The sequence below is a fragment of the Ammospiza caudacuta genome, chromosome 14 (assembly GCF_027887145.1).
Source record: "Ammospiza caudacuta isolate bAmmCau1 chromosome 14, bAmmCau1.pri, whole genome shotgun sequence".
Classification (NCBI taxonomy): Eukaryota; Metazoa; Chordata; class Aves; order Passeriformes; family Passerellidae; genus Ammospiza; species Ammospiza caudacuta.
This window is the reverse complement of record NC_080606.1, coordinates 20,269,856-20,294,097: the sequence shown is the minus strand read 5'-3', so window position 1 is coordinate 20,294,097 and position 24,242 is coordinate 20,269,856. Positions and strand designations below refer to the sequence as shown.

General features: G+C 46.6%; 2 long non-coding RNA genes across 2 annotated transcripts; both read right to left on the bottom strand.

Annotated features, from left to right (window-relative positions):
* Positions 1–2,025: 2,025 nt before the first annotated feature.
* LOC131564060 (uncharacterized) lies at positions 2,026–3,687 on the bottom strand. Its single transcript, XR_009275345.1, has 3 exons — positions 3,469–3,687; positions 2,781–2,844; positions 2,026–2,080 (listed from the first exon to the last, which is right to left on the bottom strand). It is a non-coding gene; the product is annotated as an uncharacterized LOC131564060 (long non-coding RNA).
* An 18,667-nt stretch (positions 3,688–22,354) lies between these two features.
* LOC131564061 (uncharacterized) lies at positions 22,355–24,015 on the bottom strand. The gene is made up of 3 exons (XR_009275346.1): positions 23,798–24,015; positions 23,110–23,173; positions 22,355–22,409 (listed from the first exon to the last, which is right to left on the bottom strand). It is a non-coding gene; the product is annotated as an uncharacterized LOC131564061 (long non-coding RNA).
* Between the last annotated feature and the right edge of the window lie 227 nt (positions 24,016–24,242).

The window sequence follows — 24,242 nt, the reverse complement described above, 5'->3', positions numbered from 1 at the left end:
TCTGCAAACAAAGGTTCAATTGATGAATTGAACTGATTGTAAAGGGAGGTTTTCTAAGCACAGAAGCACAACAAAGAACAAGCAAAAACAATTCTTAAAAAAAACCTGCAAGTTTTATTTAGCATATATGCGACTGATTTCCACCCTGTGGCTTCTCACTTTGATTCGCGTCTGTAGGTTCAGGAAGATGACAATGCACACTCTGCCCTCCCTGAGCCCCCCACAGCAGCTGAGCGCTGCTCCGTGCGCTCAGATCGTCAGGAACTGGATTGCCCGCATGGACTGGAACTGCTCTGCTGCAGATTCAGGAGAGAGAGGCTGGCTGAGGCGTCGTCCCAATTCCATTTCTGTGTGACGAGAAGCGGTTTGTTCCCAACGGGTGCAACAATCCCCAGCTCGCTTCCATGGTGAGTACCGATGGCACACAAATGGCAGCCTGAGGAAATCGTGTTCTGGGCTCTAAGTGGTCGGGACAGGGTCTGATTTTTTGTTTTGCATCTGTATGATGATTAGTACGACAGGGCCCTGATCGATGACATGGCAGCACAGAATTAAAAACTCCTCAATAGGATTACATCGACTTCTAGGAAAAGACAAAAGCCTAGGACCCTTCTGAAATCTATTTTTAATGCGAAGCACACGGATTGTCACTATGCTGTGCCTTCCAGCTTTTCAAAGCAGCTTACCTCTGAAGACCAGAAAACATTGATTTCTACAGAAACAACGGGCAACCCCCAGGCTAATCTCAGCACTACTGTTTAATAGGGGATCTGCCAGCGTGCCAGTCCAGCTTCAAGTGTGCTTTATTTCAGTCTAACATCCCCTCAAAATTCTTCTCACATCTCCCAACCCTGACATCTTATTTTTCCCTAAAGCTTCTCATCATTAGCAATTTCCAAGTAACATGGTATTTTTACAACATTCAAAAATGTCATGCTGGACTGTGCTAGAGAGTAATTTGCAAATATAAGCTTAGCAAAGTTTGAATTGACTTGTCCAGAGAAAAAACCTACAAGTGAACACCTACACCTGCCTACAAAGAGCTAACAAGCCCCTGGCAGCTGCCAGCATCAAAGCACAGCGGATGTTTCTAATACAGGGTAAGGATAACAATATCACCTTTTGTTCTCTCCAGCTTGTTTTCCCTGCAGTCATATTTTGCTTCTTATGATTTTTTTAGTCTCTGCATCTTCTTGGACAGCACCGAGCCCGACGACAAGGATACGAGAGTCTTTCCCTGCCGTAGGGAGAGAACCAGGAAAACAGTTAAAATAAGAACAGGGTAGTTTGAAATTCATACTTCCAATGAGAAGCAGCGCCTAACAAACAGAACAAAAGTAAACAAAGCATGGTACCTCCCTGGGGACAGAAGACTTACAAACTCTCCAGGATTTACAATTCTAGCGACCAACCCCTTCAGGACGGCAGCCAAGTGTCCCATGGGATGGTGCTGCACCAAAGAACGATCTGAGAGGTTCCAAAGAGTGAAATGCACAATATTTTGCAAAGCCGTAAAATCTTGCAAAATAACAAAAATACAATAGATGTAAACTACAGGGTAAGAGTACAAGTGTTCACTTTAAGAGCTGGAACCATCCAGGTGAGCACCTGATAACTGGATCCTCACCAGAGTTTGAACCCTTCAGGACACAGAAGGGTTTTCCCCAGAAATTTCACAGACTGAGTTTTGATACAAGTATACTTGCCAGACCCTCAGAAACATCACCCATTCTCCAGGTGTCTGGAGAGAACTGCAAATGGCTCTCACGTAGTTTGAGCTAGCTCTGTAAGGTCTCAGGGTGAATTTCACCAGATGCAACCAAACTGGGCAACTCCCAGTGGGACAGAAGGAACCCAAAGCTTGGGTTCGCAGAGCTGCAGCAAATACTGAGGAAACAAACATAACAGCGTAAAAAATAATAAACCATCCTTTTTTTTTCTCTTGCTTTTGTTTTTTTCTTATTCAGATCAGCATAGCAATTAAAGAGAAGGTGAAAAACTCACCATTACTGAACATTTCATCATCTGTAGGCTGAGCATCCTTAGCACAGAGGACTCCAAAGTTAAAATTCACCGATCCCTGGGAAATACAACCAAATATTGTATGATAAACAATCAAACAGCAGACGTAAAAATTTGTTTCCTCTAAGGACTTTCGGGTACGTATGTACCTTTGCATACATCCAACACATTGGAACATACACTTTATACCATCTCCTAATAAGTAAAAATTTACCTTTAAACTTTGATAGTACAGCATAAAATTATGAACTTAAATTGGTGATCTGTTATTATTAAGTTGGTGCCTAAAGTTATTTCTGCTGTCAGGTTCAAAAAAACATTAATTTTTTTTACTGGAATGAGCAATTGATTTCAAAGTCATCACAAGCCCACCAAAACACAAAGCAGTATTCACTGGATGGGTCTGTGAGCTAGAAGTAGTTAGGCTTGTACTTCCCTCTTGCTATTCCAGAACCAATAAATCCTGTCAACAAAACCAGGATCTATAGCCCACTGCTGTGAAAGATTCTACGAGGATGATGGTTTGATTTGTGTTTAGAAGTTTTGATTTGAAATGGCCAGTTCAATGGATAAAGACAGTTTAGGTAGTATTACATTGCTATTATTATTATTATTTCTATTATTATTTTTACTATTACTACTGCTATTGTTATCATCTGCTACTGGAAGAAACAAACCAGTAGTACCTATACTTAATTACTTTTATTTCCAGGAAATAATAAAGAAAAAGAACCAAACCAAAAAAAGTCACTTCCTACCTTTTATATCAAGGGATGAAAAATTTCTCTTGGGCTCTTCTCCAATTTATCAAGACTCATAGCACTGAAAGGCAAACAAAACAGTGCTTTATAGAAGGGCAAGTGCACATTTCAAGGCTGAACCACCAACTGATTGCAGTGACAGCAGTTACAACATGAATCCTTCCCAGAGCCTCTGTTAAATGGAATGTTCTGTGGAACTGCCGTTTCTTTCCCAAAACACTAACTTCCAACACTTCCTAATAATATTTTGTATTTTAAAACAAAAGAAGTTAGTGAGACTCTGTGCGGAGGTCAGGTTTAAATTTATTTCCTTCTAAAGCACAGAGCTCTGTTCCATCACCCTTCACTTCGGCTCTACACTGAATCGTGGTGAGCATTTGAGGAGTGCTCAATAATCAATTCTATTTCTCTCTTTTTCTAGCTCTCTCTATTCCTAAATCATTCCAGACAAGTCAAATGAAAAATGAAAAAAACAAGTTCAGCATCAAAGTCACACTTTTTCCCGTTGTCTGGTCAAGAACAGGCTCTAAATCCACTTACTGCTGCCTTCAACGATTCAGACTTGCAAAAGCATTCTTACATATTTTACAGGTTTATCATAAAACCCACAGAACGCAAGCTCTGAATTACAGGAAAAGGTACACAGGCAAATATCTAAAGGGATCACTTATTAGTAAATACATACCTTGGTAGAGATCGCACTGAGAACCTTTCTGAGGGACTCTAAGGGACGCATGTTTTCTGAGCACCCTATAAACAAGAAAAGCTAGGATATAGTACAGGACATCCCCACTTTTTCTACATATTCAAATAGTATTTTGAATACAAACAATTCAGTTAAAAAAGAAGGAAGAAAACCAAGCTAATTTTACTCAGCTGTATTTACTGCCGATTTAGAGAAAAATGCCGGGCAGCGTCGGCCGTTGCGGCACACGTCGCGCCGGCAGCAGGGCCTGCCGGGAGTTGGAGTCTCGGGCTGGTAGCCACTCATGTGCCGCGATAGCCGTTGCGTCACACGCCGCGCCGGCAGCAGGGCCTGCCGGGAGTTGGAGTCTCGGGCTGACAGCCACGGCTCCGTCCCCCGCCACCGGGAGCTGCAGTCCCTCCCGGGCATCAAACGGGTCCTTCGCCCCAGGGCGGGGAAGGACCTGAGGCAGGACCGCTCCTCCCGAATGCCCTCTCTTTTCCCCTCCAACTCTTTTTCTTTTTTTAACGCTGTTTTTCACCCCTTTCCCTTCCCTTCCCTTCTGCTCTCCTGCTTTCTTTCCTTTCCTTTCCTTTTTTTCCCCTTCCCTTTCCCTTTCTTTTTCTTGTATTTGTAATCTTGGTTTTCCTTCCTAGCTTTAGAATCAAAAAGCAGCAGTAGTAACTTTCAGGCTACCTGGGAGTAAAAAAAAAACCCAAAACTATAATGATTGAAAGAAAACTATTTATTCCCTGGGAGCCTGAAATTTTCTACTGCTGCACATGACACAGAGCTTTTTATTCCTTCTTATATACAGTTGATATTTTATACTCGCTTTATACACCGCCCCCTGCCGTCTGCACCGGCGCTCTGCAGGCAGAGTGCTGCGGCGTCGTTCGGTTCTGTTTAAATAAACTCGGCTAAATTAGGCTTGGTTCGGCTTAGGTCTAAAATCGTTTCGGTTCGGCTTTTCGTCTAAATTCGGCTTTTCCGGCTCTTCGGCTGAACTCGGCCCGGTTGGGCTAAAGTCGGTCATATTCGGCTCTTTGTCTAAATGCGGCCAATGTCGGCTACAGTCGGCTATCGGTTACACTCGGCTATCATCGGCTCTTCGTCTCAAGTCGGCTGTGTTCGGCTACACTCGGCTCTTCGTCTCAAGTCGGCTGTGTTCGGCCAGACTCGGCTCTTCGGTGAAACTCGGCTATTTTCGGCCACACTCGGCTCTTCGGTGAAACTCGGCTGTTTTCGGCTACACTCGGCTCTTCGGGGAAACTCGGCTGTTTTCGCCCACACTCGGCTCTTCGGCTCTTCGGAACAATTCGGCCCGGCTCGGCTCCCTCAGGGCGGGAAAGCGGCTGTCAGAGGACCCCGGCACAGCGAGGCGTTTCCCCACATGCCTGTCACAAACCCGCCGAAATACGCCCGCCCGCGGCGCCGCTGAGACCACAGCATGTGTCGGGTACACTTGAAACGTCACAGAAAATACCACCGGGGCCGCGCCGGGGTCGGTATTCCATGCAGGCAGTCCACTGACACCCACCCCGGTCCTCCACTTCCCCGCCCTTTTCGCCGCCCTGTTGAGAAGGTCAACCAAAAGTCCGCGACATCCGCGACGCGCCACTCCCAAGGTGGCGGCCTCTCGGTGCAGGGCTGCAGTACCGCGCTCTGCCCACAAGGCGGCAGCACTGCCGCCCGCCCCAGCCGGGGGCGCAGCGCGCCTCGGGGCTGCGGGCAGCGAAGACGGCAAAAAAGAACAGGGGCGACCCCCGCCAAAAACTGCTCTGAAATAAATGCCAAAAACCTGCCTCTTACCCCACCAGAATCAAACAAGGCCCCTTGCTTTAAAGCCATGTTTAAATAAATTTTTTATTTCCATTTTTCGTATTTATATTCACATGCATAGCTATAGTGGACATTGATGTAGCATGTAATTTATATAACATTATTCTATTTCTATTATTTATATTTACTTATATTTTGTGCTTTTATAAATATCTTTCCACATTGATTGCATATTTCTATGTCTAAAATTACATTTCTATCATGCTTTCACTATTTAAAATACAAATCCCATCCTAACTAAATAAATACAAAAAAGCTCTATTCTTTTAAACTACATTGAAATATTTTTATATTTATAGCGCTCATGACTATATTCACATTTATATTTGCAGTTTATACTTAAGTATTATATTAATCATTATGTATAACATGTATCCTATTCAAATAAGAGATAAATTATTTTCCTAATTATGTACCATATCTACTGCTACAACTTATTTTTTCTTACATTTTTAATTTTTATATTAACCTTCAGCTATTTATGATCTATTTCTATTCTTAGATTTCTACCTTTATATTATTTGTATTTATAATGTTTATACTAAAACACCTGCTTTTGCCAAATAAAAAAAAAAATCCCCTTTATTTTAAACTACTTAAAAAAACCTAGAGTATATCAATCTGGTATAACATATAACAAATGATAGATATGATAGATGTAAAATTGATATAAATATTGTAGTGTATTATAGGAAATAAATAAAAATCAATATGATCCATAACACAAGTAATACTGTATAAATGTTATATTTATGTTATTTTATATTTCAAATAATTTAACATTTCTTTATATATTTGCATATACTTGACAAACATTTCTATATTTATACTTGGGTTGCGATTTTTTTCTGGGTGTTTTCTGGGTCTTTTCTTGCCCTTCTTCGAATTTTTTTCTGGGTTATTTCTTGTCCATCTTGGGGGTTTTTTCTTGCCCATCTTCAGACTTTTTTCTGGTTTTTTTCTTGCCCATCTCAGAGTTTTTTTTTTTGGGTTTTTTTCTGGGTTTTTTTCTTGCCCATCTTGGGTGATTTTCTGGGGTTTTTCTACGTTTTTTTCTTGCCCATCTGGGATTATTTTCTGGGGTTTTTTTCTCGTTGCTTTCTTGCCCATCCTGGGCTTTTTCTGGGTTTTTTTCTTGTCCATCATGTGGTTTTTTTCTGGTTTTTTCCTGCTCATCTTCGTCTGGTTTTCTGGGTTTTAAGCCAAAATCGGTACATATCATGTCAGTTCATGCAATACAACCCGGCTGGGGATTTTTTATTCTAAATTTAACAAGGAGTCGCAAAACCTGGAAAGCAAAAGTCACACACACAAGGTTAAATCCAGTCAGCATGCACTCACACACGCAGAGACGAGCAGACACAGACAGACACAGCCACGTGCTCTCACACACGCTCACACAATCTTTCCACTTAAATGCTCACTGCGGCCCTTACTCGAGATGCTGAAGAACGTGCTGTGACACATCTTCTGGCTGCCGCTCCTTGAGGTAAAATGGCAGATCCTGGGGAAATCAGCAGCCTCGGGGACCTGTGAGACGACAGGAAGGGTCAACGAGTGGCTATCTGACAGCTAGGACTTGTCTCCTCTCTGGACTGATAAATTTTCTACCCAAAATCCAATAGAAGACAGATGTATAGGTACATAGAACATAAGCCACCATAGGCAGATACAATACAAGCCAGGACTTGCAAAAATTCTCTGGAAGATGAATTCTTGCGCCCTATTCCCTTTCAGAAGAAGGAACCTACACAACTACTGCAGTCATCTGAGGAGGTGCATCTGAAAAAAAAGTTAGGACAACAGTCAGACGGTTCAATGATAACTGAAGAGCTCCAGATATCCTGTGTCCATCTACAAATCCCATCTAGAGTCCAACTACACCCCACACTGCACATTACAAATCCCCGGGCCCTCTCCTATTGCACCAGGCTATGCGGCAGGGCAGAGCAGCTCGGGCACAAATGTGTGCTGACAGCCGTGACACAGGATGGACAGGACAGGACAGACAACGGGGACACAACACAGACAGAAAATTCTAGGCAAGGAAAATGGCTGCAAGGACTGAGAGAATGCAAAAGGAGATGACCGAGTTCAAACTGATGGTGAGCTGATGAGGCTCAGAGAACCCCGAAGGAAGAAGATGATAACTGAATGATTTCTTCTAAGAACTGCAAAGATGGATGCCTAGGAATCCTACGGTCAGAATCCTCTACCTAACCTCATATTACGCCAAGTCCTAATCCACCAAAATGGATCCAGGTGGGGGCATAGCTGTCCATACAGCCCAGACCAAGACCTGACAAGACATCAGATGCGATGCTTCCAAAGACAGAAGAGAGTCTGACGCCTGTCTGAGCTCCCCAGTCAAAAGTTCTGTGGCCTGGGTGCCAGGCCAGGGAATGCAGAGATCACAGATGCTAACAATGATGCCAAGATTAATGACAGGCACCCCTAAGGTAAAAGACATGGGATACACAAACAACACACAATTCACAACAGACAAGTGACACGAGACACACCGGGACTGCTCTGCCCTGCTGCACACCTCAGCACTGTGATCAAAAGTGAGACTTGGCTTCTATGGGGCCTAAGGGGCCACTTCATTAACACCCCCCCACCTCCAAACTGGACTCAAAACCCCCTCCCTGTAATCCCCAAACCAGCACCGTGCTTTCAGCCCCTCTGTGGGTCACGGCCCTCTACTTATCTCTCATACAGCTGGGGATGCTGGTCCCTGTCAGGTGCAAAGAAAGGCCACCTCATCAGATGGGAAGGTCCTGCTGGCACCGGGCTGGTGTCTCTCAGACAGCTAGATTAAAGAGAACCAAACATCAGTGCCTGAACTTGGCACCGCATCGGCCAAAACCCCACCACTCTGCTACTCACCGCGCTCCTAAGAAGGCACGGCACCTCCTGACCCTGACCCTCTGCCACACGTGGAATGCGTCTGCACCTGAAAGAAAGTTAGAACACATGTCAAACATCACCAGGATAACTCACAAGCTGCAAACACCATATGTCAATCTAGGAACAACATCTAGAGCCCAAGTACAGCCCACATTACAAATTTCAACTCCCCAAGGCTCGTCCTATTGCAGCAGGCCATGCGGCAGGGCAGAACAGCTCCGGCAAAAAATGTGTGCACACACCCGTGACACAGAAAGTGACAAACAGGGGGGACATGAAACACGACACATCATGCTTGTGGTGAGGGCCTCGAGGGGAAAAGGCAAAAGGGACCCCAAAGACACACCAGGGAGCACGGCACACCGGACAACAGGACACAGACCGGAGCTGTTCTGCACTGCCCGCCTGAAAGCTGCCATCAAAAGTAGAGCCTCTCCCTTTAGCTGTCCTAAGAGGCCCTTGGAGAAGATTGCTTTCCCCTCTGCTCATTTTTGAACCTGTCCCAAGAACTCCCAATCTGCTACTCCGCCATCTCCAGACCGCGGCCCCCGACTTATCTTTTGGATGATCGGTGAGGGGAATCCACGCTGCACCTGAAATGAGTCTGCCTTGGAGGGCTCTGTGACGGCCTGTGAGCCTCTCGGTCAGCTGCAATCAAGAAAACCAAAACCAAAGTATGAGTCCAGAGTTATGTGGGCCAAATCCCTGCAAGTCAGCTACTTGCCCTCTCCTGAGTGTGCCTGGCTCCTTCAGGCTCCAGCTTCATCCTGATTCCAAGGCTGTGGCCTTCATTAGGAGTGGCACCTGGGTTACAGAAAGGCAAAGTTAAATGGCATTCCTCTGAGTGCAGTGGATCACCTTGTATGCTGTAAGCCATGGGAATGCCTCTGCTAGGCTTCTGAACAGCCTTGTGTGGGGGGGCCCTCAAATAAACACCCTTTCTCACCCTGCTGCTTGCAAACCCGCTCCCAAGAAATCCTAAACTGGATACCTGATCACCCTCCCTCTCCCAGGCACCATCCTCAACTCACCTGAAGCCTCAATCTCAAACATCATCCTTGACACTGGGCAGATCCCTCTTGTGACACGACGAATCTGCTGAAAAATTGTTGTGCTTGAGAGCTGAGCAATAACAGCCAATTCTCTCCACTGCTCACCTTGACTGCTGGCATCCAGATTGACTTCCTGAAAAGAAAGACAAAGAACAGAGCTGTAACACACTCACCATACACACTTCTGCTGCAGAGACAAATGGGGCCTCACCGGCTCGGGGCAATCCCCTCACCCGGGATGGGGCCCTCTGGCACACATTTAATCCATCTGAATCTGAAAAAAAAGTTAGGACAAGAGTCACACTGTTGCAGGATAACTGATGAGCTCCAGATGCCCTGTGCCCATCCACAGATCCCATCTAGTGTCCAACTACACCCCACATTACACATTCCAAGTCTCCAAGACTTCTCCTATCGCACCAGGCTGTGCAGCACGGCAGAGCAGCCCCATCCCAAATGTGTGCTGACACCCGTGACACAGGACAGACAGGACAGACAACAACAGGGGACACAACAGGAAAAGAAATCTCTTGGCAAGGAAAATGGCTGCAAGGACTGAGAGAATGCAAAAGGAGATGAGTGAGCTGAGACCGATGGTGAGCTGATGAGGCTCAGAAAACCCTGGGGGACGAAGATGATAACTGAATGATTAATTCCAAGAACAGCAAAGATGGATGCCTAGGAGTCCTACGGTCAGAGTGCTGTACCTAATCTCATATTATTACAAGTCCTAATCCACCACAATGGATCCAGGTGGGGCATAGCTGTCCATACAGCTCAGAACTAGACCTGACAAGAAATCTGACTGGATGCTTCCAAAGAGGTAACTTTTGACTGGGGAGCTCAGACAGGTATCAGAAACTCATATATGGCCTGGGTGCCGGGCCAGGGAATGCAGAGATCAGAGATGCTAACAATGATGCCAGGGGTACTGACAGGGCCCTCCAAAGGTAAAAGACATGGGATACACAAACAACACATAATGCACAACAGACAAGTGACACGAGACACACCGGGACTGCTCTGCCCTGCACACCTCAACACTGTGATCAAAAGTGAGACTTGGCTTTTATGAGGCCTAAGGGGCCACCTCATGAACATCCCCCACCGCCAAAGCTGAATCAAAAACTCCACCCAGTATTTCCCGAAACAGCACCATGACTTCATCCCCACTGTGGGTCGTAGCCCTCTACTTATCTCTCATACAGCTGGGGATGCGGGTCTCGGGTGCAAAGAAAGCTCACCTTGTCAAACGGGAAGGTCCTGCTGGCACCGGGCTGGTGTCTCTGAGACAGCTAGAGTAAAGAGAACCAAACATCAGGGCCTGAACTTGGCACCGCATTGGCCAAAACCCCACCGCTCTGCTACTCACCGCGCTCCTAAGAAGGCCTGGCACCTCCTAACCCTGACCCTCTGCCACACGTGGAATGCATCTGCACCTGAAAGAAAGTTAGAACATATGTCAAACACCACCAGGATAACTCACAAGCTGCAAACACCTTATGTCAATCTAGGAATAGCATCTAGAGCCCAAGTACAGCCAACATTACAAATTCCCCCTCCCTATGGTTCGTCTTATTGCAGCAGGCCATGCGGCAGGGAAGAACAGCTCTGGCACAAATCTGTGCACACACCCGTGACACAGAAAGTGACAAACAGGGGGACATGAAACACGACACATCATGCTTGTGGTGTGGGTCTCGAGGGGAGAAGGCAAAAGGGACCCCAAAGACACACTAGGGAACACAGCACACCGGACAACAGGATACAGACCGGAGCTGTTCTGCACTGCCCGCCTGAAAGCTGCCATCAAAAGTAGAGCCTCTCCCTTTAGCTGTCCTAAGAGGCCTTTGGAGAAGATTGCTTTCCCCACTGCCAATTTTTAAATCTGGCCAAAGAACTGCCAACCTGATACTCTCCCATCGTCTCATCTCCAGACCGCGGCCCCCGACTTATCTTTTAGATGATCGGTGAGGGGAATCCACGCTGCACCTGAAATGAGTCTGCCTTGGAGGGCTCTGTGATGGCGTGTGAGCCTCTCGGTCAGCTGCAATCAAGAAAACCAAAACCAAAGTATGAGTCCAGAGTTATGTGGGCCAAATCCCTGCAAGTCAGCTACTTGCCCTCTCCTGAGTGTGCCTGGCTCCTTCAGGCTCCAGCTTCATCCTGATTCCAAGGCTGTGGCCTTTATTAGGAGTGGCACCTGGGTTACAGAAAGGCAAAGTTAAATGGCATTCCTCTGAGTGCAGTGGATCACCTTGTGTGCTCTGAGACATGGCAATGCCTCTGCTAGGCTTCTCAGCCTTGTGTGGGGTGCCCTCAAATAAACACCCTTTCTCAACCTGCTGCTTGCAAACCCCCTCCTAAGAACTCCTAAACTGGATACCTGATCACCCTCCCTCTCCCAGGCACCATCCTCAACTCACCTGAAGCCTCAATCTCAAACATCATCCTTGACACTGGGCAGATCCCTCTTGTGACACGACGAATCTGCTGAAAAATTGTTGTGCTTGAGAGCTGAGCAATAACAGCCAATTCTCTCCACTGCTCACCTTGACTGCTGGCATCCAGATTGACATCCTGAAAAGAAAGACAAAGAACAGAGCTGTAACACACTCACCATACACACTTCTGCTGCAGAGACAAATGGGGCCTCACCGGCTCGGGGCAATCCCCTCACCCGGGATGGGGCCCTCTGGCACACATTTAATCCATCTGAATCTGAAAAAAAAGTTAGGACAAGAGTCACACTGTGGCAGGATAACTGATGAGCTCCAGATGTCCTGTGTCCATCTACAAATCCCATCTAGAGTCCAACTACACCCCACATTACAAACTCCAAGTCTCCAAGACTTCTCCTATCGCACCAGGCTGTGCAGCACGGCAGAGCAGCCCCATCCCAAATGTGTGCAGACACCCGTGACACAGGACAGGACGTGACAAACAATAGGCACAAGACACAGACAGAAATCTCTTGGCAAGGAAAATGGCTGCAAGGACTGAGAAGATGCAAAAGGAGATGACCGAGCTGAGACCGATGGTGAGCTGATGAGGCTCAGAGAACTCTGAAGGAAGAAGATGATTACTGAATGATTAATTCCAAGAACAGCAAAAAGACGGATGCCTAGGAATCCTACAGTCAAAATCCTCTACCTAACCTCGTAATATTACAAGTCCTAATCCACCATAATGGATCCAGGTGGGGCACAGCTGTCCATACAGCTCAGAACAAGACCTGAAAAGACGTCTGACTGGATGCTTCCAAAGAGAGAAGAGAGTCTGATGCCTGTCTGAGCTCGCGAGTCAAAAGCTCTGTGGCCCGGGTGCCAGACCAGGGAATGCAGAGATTACAGATACTAACAGTGATGCCAGGGGTACTGACAGGGCCCTCAAAGGCCTAAGGTAGAAGACAGGAGATACACAAAACAACACACAATGCACAACAGACAAGTGACACGATGCACACGGGGACTGCTCTGCCCTGCACACCTCAGCACTGTGATCAAAAGTGAGACTTGGCTTTCATGGGGCCTAACGAGCCGTTTAATGAACACCCCCCGCTCCAAACTGGACTCAAAAACCCCTCCCAGGAATTCCCAAACAAGCACCATGCCTTCATCCCCACTGTGGGTCGCAGCCCTCTACTTATCTCTCAGACATCTGGGGATGCCAGTCTGTGTCAGGTGCAAAGAAAGGCCACCTCGTCAGCTGGGAAGGTCCTGCTGGCACCGGGCTGGGGTCTCTCAGACAGCTAGATTAAAGAGAACCAAACATCAGGGCCTGATCTTGGCACCGCATTGGCCAAAACCCCACCGCTCTGCTACTCACCGCGCTCCTAAGAAGGCCCGGCACCTCCTAACCCTGACCCTCTGCCACACGTGGAATGCATCTGCACCTGAAAGAAAGTTAGAACATATGTCAAACACCACCAGGGTTACTCACAAGCTGCAAACACCTTATGTCAATCTAGGAATAGCATCTAGAGCCCAAGTACAGCCAACATTACAAATTCCCCCTCCCTATGGTTCGTCTTATTGCAGCAGGCCATGCGGCAGGGCAGAACAGCTCTGGCACAAATCTGTGCACACACCCGTGACACAGAAAGTGACAAACAGGGGGACATGAAACACGACACATCATGCTTGTGGTGAGGGTCTCGAGGGGAGAAGGCAAAAGGGACCCCAAAGACACACCAGGGAACACAGCACACCGGACAACAGGATACAGACCGGAGCTGTTCTGCACTGCCCGCCTGAAAGCTGCCATCAAAAGTAGAGCCTCTCCCTTTAGCTGTCCTAAGAGGCCTTTGGAGAAGATTGCTTTCCTCTCTGCTCATTTTTGAATCTGTCCCAAAAACTCCCAACCTGCTACTCCACCATCTCCAGGCTGTGGCCCCCGACTTATCTTTTGGATGATCGGTGAATGGAATCCACGCTGCACCTGAAATGAGTCTGCCTTGGAGGGCTCTGTGATGGCCTGTGAGCCTCTCGGTCAGCTGCAATCAAGAAAACCAAAATCAAAGAGTGAGTCCAGAGTTATGTGGGCCAAATCCCTGCAAGTCAGCTACTTGCCCTCTCCTGAGTGTGCCTGGCTCCTTCAGGCTCCAGCTTCATCCTGATTCCAAGGCTGTGGCCTTTATTAGCAGTGGCACCTGGGTTACAGAAAGACAAAGTTAAGTGGCTCTGAGTGCAGTGGATCACCTTGTATGCTGTAAGCCATGGGAATGCCTCTGCTAGGCTTCTGAGACACCTTGGGAGGGGCTCTCAAATAAACAAATAAAGACCCTTTCTCACCCTGCTGCCTGCAAACCCCCTCTCAAGAACTCCTAACTGGATGCCTGCTCACCCTCCCTCTCCCAGTAACCATCCTCAACTCACCTGAAGCCTCAATCTCAAACATCATCCTTGACACTGGGCAGATCCCTCTTGTGACACGATGAATCTGCTGCGAAATTGTTGTGCTTGAGAGCTGAGCAATAACAACCAATTCTCTCCACTGCTCACGTTGACTGCTGGCATCCAGATTTACTTCCTAAAAGAAAGACAAAGAACAGCAGTGTAACAGAGTCAGTTGAGAGGTGTAACAGAGTCTGCTGCAGAGGCAAATGGGGCCTCACCTACTCAGGAGAATCCCCACACCTGGCATGGGGCCCTCTGGCACACATTTAATCCATCTGAACCTGAAAAAAAAGTTAGGACAAGAGTCGCACTGTGGCAGGATAACTGATGAGCTCCAGATGTCCTGTGTCCATCTACAAATCCCATCTAGAGTCCAACTACACCCCACATTACAAACTCCAAGTCCCTGGGACTTCTCCTATCGCACCAGGCTGTGCAGCAGGGCAGAGCAGCTCGGGCACAAACGTGTGCTGACAGCCGTGACACAGGATAGGACAGACAACGGGGACACAACAGGAACAGAAATCTCTTGGCAAGGAAAACGGCTGCAAGGACTGAGAGAATGCAAAAGGAGATGAGTGAGCTGAGACCGATGGTGAGCTGATGAGGCTCAGAGAACCCTGGAGGAAGAAGATGATTACTGAATGATTTATTCCAAGAACAGCAAAGACTGATGCCTAGGAATCCTACAGTCAAAATCCTCTACCTAACCTCGTAATATTACAAGTCCTAATCCACCATAATGGATCCAGGTGGGGCACAGCTGTCCATACAGCTCAGAACAAGACCTGAAAAGACGTCTGACTGGATGCTTCCAAAGAGAGAAGAGAGTCTGATGCTTGTCTGAGCTCCCTAGTCAAAAGTTCTGTGGCCTGGGCGCCAGGCCAAGGAGTGCAGAGATCACAGAGGCTAACAATGATGCCAGGGTTTCTCACAGGCCCCCCTAAGTGAAAGATATGGCATACGCAAACAACACATAATGCACAATAGACAAGTGACACGATGCACACCGGGACTGCTCTGCCCTGCTGCACACCTCAGCACTGCAATCAAAAGTGAGACTTGGCTTTTATGGGGCCTAAGGGGCCACTTCATGAACACACCACACCCCCCCCTCCAAAATTGGACTCAAAACCCCCTCCCAGGAATTCCCAAACCAGCACCCTGCTTTCATCCCCTCTGTGGGTCACAGCCCTCTACTTATCTCTCAGACATCTGGGGATGCTGGTCCCTGTCCGGTGCAGAGAAAGGCCACCTCGTCAGCTGGGAAGGTCCTGCTGGCACTGGGCTGGTGTCTCTGAGACAGCTAGAGTAAAGAGAACCAAACATCAGTCCCTGATCTTGGCACCGCATCGGCCAAAACCCCACCACTCAGCTACTCACCGCGCTCCTAAGAAGGCCCGGCACCTCCTAACTCTGACCCCCTGCCACACATGGAATGCGTCTGCACCTGAAAGAAAGTTACAACATATGCCAAACACCACCAGGATAACTCAAAAGGTGCAAACACCTTATGTCAATCTAGGAATAGCATCTAGAGCCCAAGTACAGCCAGCATTACAAATTCCAACGCCCCACGGTTTCTCCTACTGCAGCAGGCCATGCGGCAGGGCAGAACAGCTCCGGCAAAAAATGCGTGCACACACCCGTGACACAGAACGTGGCAAACAGGGGGGACATGAAACACGACACATCATGCTTGTGGTGAGGGTCTCGAGGGGAGAAGGCAAAAGGGACCCCAAAGACACACTAGGGAACACAGAACACTGGACAACACAACACAGACCGGAGCTGTTCTGCACTGCCCGCCTGAAAGCTGCCATCAAAAGTAGAGCCTCTCCCTTTAGCTGTCCTAAGAGGCCCTTGGAGAAGATTGCTTTTCCGGCTGCCAATTTTCAAATCTGCCCCAAGAACTCCCAACCCACTATTCTCTCATCTCCAGGCCAAGGCCCTCGACTTATCTTTTGGATGATCGGTGATAGGAATCCACGCTGCACCTGAAATGAGTCTGCCTCGGAGGGCCTCGTGATGGCCTGTGAGCCTCTCGGTGAGCTACAATAAAGAAAAGCAAAACCAAAGTATGAGTCCAGAGTTATGTGGGCCAAATCCCACCAAGGCAGCTACTTGCCCTCTCCTGAGTGTGCCTGGCTCCTTCAGGCTCCAGCTTCATCATGATTCCAAGGCCTTCATTAGGAGTGGCACCTGGGTTAGAGAAAGGCAAAGTTAAATGGCATTCCCCTGAGTGCAGTGGACGACCTTGTGTGCTGTAAGACATGGGAATGCCTCTGCTAGGCTTCTGAGAAGCCTTGTGTGGGGGAGGCCTCAAATAAACAAATAAAGACCCTTTCTCACCCTGCTGCCTGCAAACTCCCTCCCAAGAACTCCTAACTGCTCACCCTCCCTCTCCCAATCACAATCCTCAACTCACCTGAAGCCTCAATCTCAAACATCATCTTGGACCTTGGGCGGATCCCTCTTGTGACATGATCAATCTGCTGAATAAAATGTTGTGCTTGACACAGCTTGGAATCTCAGGGAGTTGCACTCCTCAATTAAAAAAAAAAAACAAAACAAAAAAAACCCAACAAAACCAATCCCAAAAACAAACAAAGAAAAAAAAACCAAACAAACAAAACCCACACAAACAATAAATCCCAAAACACCTAACTCCCCACAGAAACAAAAAAACCACAGAAAACATCAAAAAATCCAAAACCCCCACAAAAACCAACTAAAAACCCCAAAATGAAAACCAAAAAAAACCAAAAATTCCACCAAAAGAAATCCAACCAAAAAAACAACCAGAGCAAAACTAAAAATTACAAAAGCACCTTACCACTCCTAAACACAAAACCCAAAATCACAAACCTAAATACTCCCTGTATTCCATGCTGTTTTCTTCACAGAATCTTCCAAGCCTCTGTGCTTTAGATGCCCAGAAACACCTGCTGAAAAGATGCTGAGACGGGCTGAAAAAGCCTCTTCACTGAAATGAGGAGAGCTCTTACCCCAGCACATCCCAGAGAGGGAATGAAGCCCCTCAGCCACGGCTGGGGTTAATATACCCCTGATTGTGCCCGCCTCTCGTTCCCATGCCACCCGGGAAAAGGGAGGGGGCGAATCCCACCAAGCCCTCAGAGCAGCTGCAGCTGTTTGGCTCCTCTGACTCACGTTCAAGGGCAGTAAAGGGCTTGTTATAGAAGAAAACTTTTCAGAAAAGTAACAGTGCTTTCTTTTTTTGCAACAACTACTTGGAGCAGAAGAACAGAAAACTGGCAAGATATAAAACTTTGTGGTAAGGTTACATAGCTAGATCAATTGGGTAATTGGGTAATTTGCTGTTACCTTACATAATTATTCTGTGTTTACCAAAAGCCATCTAATAAATTCACACCCAAAACTCCAGCAGCCCAGCTGGCCCTACCAAATCTCTATGTTTATGCATACAGTAAACAAAACCAAAATCCCAGTAATACCTATCAGAAGTCTGTGAAAGAAACCTCTTGAAATTGATCCTACCTCAAATACAAAACAACCCATGCAAAGTTAGCTTGACTCAATAAACAATTTACACAGAGCTAATAACACCAAGAAATAAAACAGCACACCATATACCACCAAAGAATATAATAGTGAAGAAAAAAGAAACCACTTTTTTTTTTTTTTTAAAGCTTTTGCCAAGACTCCAACAACAACTTCTTCTCCTTCTGAAATGTCCCTTCTCCTTCCCAAATTCCTTACAACTTCTGAGTTTACATCCAAGCAAAAAGCAAAATTCGTGCACTTGTGCGTTCGATGCTCCTGCCAGATTCTCTGTTTCCCTCCACATCTTCTTACACTTTCAGTCTTCACTCTGTCCTGCCGTGATGAGTTTGACGGACGAATTGGTAAACGTTAAGAGAGGATTTCCCTGCCTCCCTCCCCAGAGCTGGTTTCCTTAGTGCATTTCACTCAATCCCAGGCCGGCAACGATGCACGCTCACCTCAAGCGTGCAAGGCTCACAGCTGCTCGGCTAAACTCGGCTCTAATCGGCTAAACTCGGCCATTGTCATCTGCATTCGGCTGGACTCGACCCTTCGGCACGGCTCGGCTCGCTTCGGCCGAACTCGGAGCCGCTCTCTGCGCCCGGCGCGCCTCGGCTCGCTTCGGCCGAACTCGGAGCCTCTCTGTGCGCCCGGCGCGGCTCGGCTCGCTTCGGCCGAACTCGGAGCCGATCAGTGCGCCCGGCGCGGCTCGGCTCGCTTCGGCCGAACTCGGAGCCGCTCTCTGCGCCCGGCGCGGCTCGGCTCGCTTCGGCCGAACTCGGAGCCGATCAGTGCGCCCGGCGCGGCTCGGCTCGCTTCGGCCGAACTCGGAGCCGATCAGTGCGCCCGGCGCGGCTCGGCTCGCTTCGGCCGAACTCGGAGCCGCTCTCTGCGCCCGGCGCGGCTCGGCTCGCTTCGGCCGAACTCGGAGCCGCTCTCTGCGCCCGGCGCGCCTCGGCTCGCTTCGGCCGAACTCGGAGCCGCTCTCTGCGCTCGGCGCGCCTCGGCTCGCTTCGGCCGAACTCGGAGCCGCTCTCTGCGCTCGGCGCGGCTCGGCTCTCTTCGGCCGAACTCGGAGCCGATCAGTGCGCTCGGCGCGCCTCGGCTCTCTTCGGCCGAACTCGGAGCCGCTCTCTGCCCTCGGCGCGGCTCGGCTCGCTTCGGCCCAACTCGGAGCCGCTCTCTCCGCGTTCGGCTGAGCTCGCCTCGGCTCGGCTCCCTGACGGCGGGCAAGCGGCGCCGCCTCACGTTAAACTCGCCCGGCTCGGGGCTCTCCTGCTGCCGCGTCCCGCGGGCGGCCCGGCCATCGCACGGACACGATCGGGAGCGCGGCGTGGCACAGGAGCTCATTGGGCTGTGACCGCACTCGCGCTAATTAGCGCGCACGAGAGCAGCGGGCTCGGTTCGGCTGAGCTCGGCTCCGTTCAGGCAGCCTCGCAAGCCTGGCCTCGGTTCGCTCGAGGCCGTCAGGTTCCGCCGGTCTCGCCTTGGTTCGGCCGAAGGAGGCGTCGTTCGCTCGTGTTTTTACAAATATCTTTCTATATTGACTGTATATTTCTATATTTAATTTTATACTTCTATAATACTTCCATTATTCCAAATAAAAACCCCGTCTCTAACCAAATAAATAAAAAAACCCTTCTTTTAAAGGATACTGCAATATTTTTTATTTATACTTTGTATAATTATACATTCATATTTTAATTTATCGTTTCTTTGGATGTATTACATTAATAATGATATATTATATATATAAAATTTTAAAATAGATTTAAATTATTATTTAAATTATGTATAATATCTACTGCTACAACTAATTTTTTCTGATATTTTAAATTTTTATATTTATCTGTATGTATTTATTATATATTTCTAAACTTAGATTTCTACCTTTATATTATTTGCATTTATAATTTTTACAATCAAAACACTGCCTATTGACCAATAAAGAAAACCCGCTTTATTTAAGTATTTTAAAAATATTTTCATGTTTATAATTTTCATATTTATATTTATAATTTGTTCAATATTACATGAGAACACACCTGCTCCTGCACCGCAGTGGGGCCCCCTCTCCTGGGGACCTTGGGGTGCCCCAACGGCATCAGAGCCCCGAGTCTTCACCCCCTTCTCCTCTATTTAGAAACTACACTGGAACTTTTTTCTGGAAATAAAGACATTACCTAAATCCTCTCCCCGTGTCCTAGACAGATGGATATTCAGTTATTAGTTGGCTGGGCAGCAGTTTCTTAAATAGAATGATAAACAAGATGTGAACATTTCAGCTACAAGCAAATAGGCAAATCTGAACAAGGTACTGGTGGGCGACCACTGAAGTTATTTTGAAGGAATTTTTTAAACAATAAAATATTGATACCACAAAAATAAAGCAAAAAGCTAACTACTGGCTAAGAAAAAATTAACTTTTGACAGCAACAACATTCCAACCACACAGGCTTTTTCCCGATGTCATACCTTATAACTACCTCTCTTGGGAATTCTCATCATGTATCCCAAAAGGAATAAATACCTCAGAGCGTCCTAAAGCAAAAAGTAGCGCACATGAGCTCCTCACACTCCCGGGAGGCCTGCACAGCGTGCACTGAGTCTGCAACAAATTCTGCTCAGTGAGAGTCTGCAAACAAAGGTTCAATTGATGAATTGAACTGATTGTAAAGGGAGGTTTTCTAAGCACAGAAGCACAACAAAGAACAAGCAAAAACAATTCTTAAAAAAAACCTGCAAGTTTTATTTAGCATATATGCGACTGATTTCCACCCTGTGGCTTCTCACTTTGATTCGCGTCTGTAGGTTCAGGAAGATGACAATGCACACTCTGCCCTCCCTGAGCCCCCCACAGCAGCTGAGCGCTGCTCCGTGCGCTCAGATCGTCAGGAACTGGATTGCCCGCATGGACTGGAACTGCTCTGCTGCAGATTCAGGAGAGAGAGGCTGGCTGAGGCGTCGTCCCAATTCCATTTCTGTGTGACGAGAAGCGGTTTGTTCCCAACGGGTGCAACAATCCCCAGCTCGCTTCCATGGTGAGTACCGATGGCACACAAATGGCAGCCTGAGGAAATCGTGTTCTGGGCTCTAAGTGGTCGGGACAGGGTCTGATTTTTTGTTTTGCATCTGTATGATGATTAGTACGACAGGGCCCTGATCGATGACATGGCAGCACAGAATTAAAAACTCCTCAATAGGATTACATCGACTTCTAGGAAAAGACAAAAGCCTAGGACCCTTCTGAAATCTATTTTTAATGCGAAGCACACGGATTGTCACTATGCTGTGCCTTCCAGCTTTTCAAAGCAGCTTACCTCTGAAGACCAGAAAACATTGATTTCTACAGAAACAACGGGCAACCCCCAGGCTAATCTCAGCACTACTGTTTAATAGGGGATCTGCCAGCGTGCCAGTCCAGCTTCAAGTGTGCTTTATTTCAGTCTAACATCCCCTCAAAATTCTTCTCACATCTCCCAACCCTGACATCTTATTTTTCCCTAAAGCTTCTCATCATTAGCAATTTCCAAGTAACATGGTATTTTTACAACATTCAAAAATGTCATGCTGGACTGTGCTAGAGAGTAATTTGCAAATATAAGCTTAGCAAAGTTTGAATTGACTTGTCCAGAGAAAAAACCTACAAGTGAACACCTACACCTGCCTACAAAGAGCTAACAAGCCCCTGGCAGCTGCCAGCATCAAAGCACAGCGGATGTTTCTAATACAGGGTAAGGATAACAATATCACCTTTTGTTCTCTCCAGCTTGTTTTCCCTGCAGTCATATTTTGCTTCTTATGATTTTTTTAGTCTCTGCATCTTCTTGGACAGCACCGAGCCCGACGACAAGGATACGAGAGTCTTTCCCTGCCGTAGGGAGAGAACCAGGAAAACAGTTAAAATAAGAACAGGGTAGTTTGAAATTCATACTTCCAATGAGAAGCAGCGCCTAACAAACAGAACAAAAGTAAACAAAGCATGGTACCTCCCTGGGGACAGAAGACTTACAAACTCTCCAGGATTTACAATTCTAGCGACCAACCCCTTCAGGACGGCAGCCAAGTGTCCCATGGGATGGTGCTGCACCAAAGAACGATCTGAGAGGTTCCAAAGAGTGAAATGCACAATATTTTGCAAAGCCGTAAAATCTTGCAAAATAACAAAAATACAATAGATGTAAACTACAGGGTAAGAGTACAAGTGTTCACTTTAAGAGCTGGAACCATCCAGGTGAGCACCTGATAACTGGATCCTCACCAGAGTTTGAACCCTTCAGGACACAGAAGGGTTTTCCCCAGAAATTTCACAGACTGAGTTTTGATACAAGTATACTTGCCAGACCCTCAGAAACATCACCCATTCTCCAGGTGTCTGGAGAGAACTGCAAATGGCTCTCACGTAGTTTGAGCTAGCTCTGTAAGGTCTCAGGGTGAATTTCACCAGATGCAACCAAACTGGGCAACTCCCAGTGGGACAGAAGGAACCCAAAGCTTGGGTTCGCAGAGCTGCAGCAAATACTGAGGAAACAAACATAACAGCGTAAAAAATAATAAACCATCCTTTTTTTTTCTCTTGCTTTTGTTTTTTTCTTATTCAGATCAGCATAGCAATTAAAGAGAAGGTGAAAAACTCACCATTACTGAACATTTCATCATCTGTAGGCTGAGCATCCTTAGCACAGAGGACTCCAAAGTTAAAATTCACCGATCCCTGGGAAATACAACCAAATATTGTATGATAAACAATCAAACAGCAGACGTAAAAATTTGTTTCCTCTAAGGACTTTCGGGTACGTATGTACCTTTGCATACATCCAACACATTGGAACATACACTTTATACCATCTCCTAATAAGTAAAAATTTACCTTTAAACTTTGATAGTACAGCATAAAATTATGAACTTAAATTGGTGATCTGTTATTATTAAGTTGGTGCCTAAAGTTATTTCTGCTGTCAGGTTCAAAAAAACATTAATTTTTTTTACTGGAATGAGCAATTGATTTCAAAGTCATCACAAGCCCACCAAAACACAAAGCAGTATTCACTGGATGGGTCTGTGAGCTAGAAGTAGTTAGGCTTGTACTTCCCTCTTGCTATTCCAGAACCAATAAATCCTGTCAACAAAACCAGGATCTATAGCCCACTGCTGTGAAAGATTCTACGAGGATGATGGTTTGATTTGTGTTTAGAAGTTTTGATTTGAAATGGCCAGTTCAATGGATAAAGACAGTTTAGGTAGTATTACATTGCTATTATTATTATTATTTCTATTATTATTTTTACTATTACTACTGCTATTGTTATCATCTGCTACTGGAAGAAACAAACCAGTAGTACCTATACTTAATTACTTTTATTTCCAGGAAATAATAAAGAAAAAGAACCAAACCAAAAAAAGTCACTTCCTACCTTTTATATCAAGGGATGAAAAATTTCTCTTGGGCTCTTCTCCAATTTATCAAGACTCATAGCACTGAAAGGCAAACAAAACAGTGCTTTATAGAAGGGCAAGTGCACATTTCAAGGCTGAACCACCAACTGATTGCAGTGACAGCAGTTACAACATGAATCCTTCCCAGAGCCTCTGTTAAATGGAATGTTCTGTGGAACTGCCGTTTCTTTCCCAAAACACTAACTTCCAACACTTCCTAATAATATTTTGTATTTTAAAACAAAAGAAGTTAGTGAGACTCTGTGCGGAGGTCAGGTTTAAATTTATTTCCTTCTAAAGCACAGAGCTCTGTTCCATCACCCTTCACTTCGGCTCTACACTGAATCGTGGTGAGCATTTGAGGAGTGCTCAATAATCAATTCTATTTCTCTCTTTTTCTAGCTCTCTCTATTCCTAAATCATTCCAGACAAGTCAAATGAAAAATGAAAAAAACAAGTTCAGCATCAAAGTCACACTTTTTCCCGTTGTCTGGTCAAGAACAGGCTCTAAATCCACTTACTGCTGCCTTCAACGATTCAGACTTGCAAAAGCATTCTTACATATTTTACAGGTTTATCATAAAACCCACAGAACGCAAGCTCTGAATTACAGGAAAAGGTACACAGGCAAATATCTAAAGGGATCACTTATTAGTAAATACATACCTTGGTAGAGATCGCACTGAGAACCTTTCTGAGGGACTCTAAGGGACGCATGTTTTCTGAGCACCCTATAAACAAGAAAAGCTAGGATATAGTACAGGACATCCCCACTTTTTCTACATATTCAAATAGTATTTTGAATACAAACAATTCAGTTAAAAAAGAAGGAAGAAAACCAAGCTAATTTTACTCAGCTGTATTTACTGCCGATTTAGAGAAAAATGCCGGGCAGCGTCGGCCGTTGCGGCACACGTCGCGCCGGCAGCAGGGCCTGCCGGGAGTTGGAGTCTCGGGCTGGTAGCCACTCATGTGCCGCGATAGCCGTTGCGTCACACGCCGCGCCGGCAGCAGGGCCTGCCGGGAGTTGGAGTCTCGGGCTGACAGCCACGGCTCCGTCCCCCGCCACCGGGAGCTGCAGTCCCTCCCGGGCATCAAACGGGTCCTTCGC